The 1,506-nt window shown below is 38.0% G+C and overlaps 1 non-coding gene across 1 annotated transcript; it reads left to right on the forward strand.

Annotated features, from left to right (window-relative positions):
• Positions 1-969: 969 nt before the first annotated feature.
• Positions 970-1,076, forward strand: LOC141722087 (small nucleolar RNA R71). The gene has a single exon (XR_012575119.1). It is a non-coding gene; the product is annotated as a small nucleolar RNA R71 (small nucleolar RNA).
• The last annotated feature ends 430 nt before the right edge of the window (positions 1,077-1,506 follow it).

A 1,506-nucleotide genomic window follows, 5' to 3' on the forward strand; every position in this document is an offset into this window, starting at 1 on the left:
TGTGTTCTGGATGATTGATTTTTTAAGTTGAATGACTTCTGCTTCTATTTATCAACAGCCGAATTAATTGAACTGGAATGACAATCCTTTAAGCTTGTATGACAATCGGTGTGACTATCCTTTTGAGCTAGCAAGACAATCGTTTGAACCAGCATGACTATCGGTAGGACAATCTTTTGAACTGGCATGACAATCGGTATGACAATCCAGATTGTCATGCTAGTTCATTTTCAATTGTCTTGCTGATTTAAGATTAAATTTAATCCAATTAAACTTCTGAAAATTCCTAAAATTAATTCTGAATTAATTAATCAATTAATTTAATTAATCAATAAATTAATCTTTGCAGATATAATTTATTTTCTTAATTAAATTATATGACTTAATTAATTAATAGAGAATTAATACTAACCTTGAGCAGCATCCATTCTTCTGAATATCTTCTGAAAATCACTGAGAATTATGAATCAATTCCACCACTTCAACGTTGACACTCGATGTACTGTCTGGTTCATGTGTGACTAACTTCCGTGACGTTTCTTCATGTCTTGACTTTGACACTTTGATTTTCTTCAGATTAAATCCTTGTAATTAATGATACTCTGACGAGATCTCTGTCACTTGATTAAATCCACGATCTTGATTTATATCACTGAGGCATGATCAAATTCTTGAACTTCTTCCAGTGAATCTTCAAGTCTGCAGATGAACAATGTTTCTTTATCCTTTGACAGATGTTACTTTGCGAGATCTCTCTGACGGTAGATCCATTATTTACTTATTACATTCTTATTTGAGTTGAGTTGAATCCTCGAATGTACAAATAGGTCTCTGACATATGATTTACAAAGATTATAAGCCTCCGTATAGCTTTTGGCCCACAAGGCTCCTCCAGCTGCTGCATCGAGCATGGGCCGAGATTGGGCCCCCAAACCATTATAGAAACCAGTGATCACCATCCAATCGGGCATTCCATGATGTGGACACTTTCTCAACATGTCCTTGTAGCGCTCCCAAGCTTCGCACATAGATTCTGTAGGTTGCTGCGCAAACTAAGTAAGAGCACTCCTCATAGCAGCAGTCTTTGCCATTGGATAAAACTTCACCAGAAACTTTTGCGCAAGATCTTGCCAAGTAGTGATGGACCCAGCTGGTTCAGAATGTAACCAGTCCTTAGCTTTATCCCTCAGAGAGAATGGGAAAAGCCTCAGCTTGATAGCCTCATCAGTCACACCATTGTATTTGAAAGTACTGCAAATCTCGACAAAATTCCTTATGTGCATGTTGGGGTCTTCAGTCGCAACACCTCCAAAAGAAACAGAATTCTGCACCATCTGAATAGTGCCCAGCTTGATTTCAAAGGTGTTAGCTTGGATAGCCGGATGAAGAATGCTTGACTGAATGTCATCAATTTTAGGCCGAGAAAAGTCCATAAGAGCTGGATCTGCCGGAACATTACAATCACCAATGATTACTGGCTCTTTCTGCTCACTTCCTGAATCCGAA

The sequence above is a fragment of the Apium graveolens genome, chromosome 4 (assembly GCF_009905375.1).
Source record: "Apium graveolens cultivar Ventura chromosome 4, ASM990537v1, whole genome shotgun sequence".
Taxonomy (NCBI): domain Eukaryota; kingdom Viridiplantae; phylum Streptophyta; class Magnoliopsida; order Apiales; family Apiaceae; genus Apium; species Apium graveolens.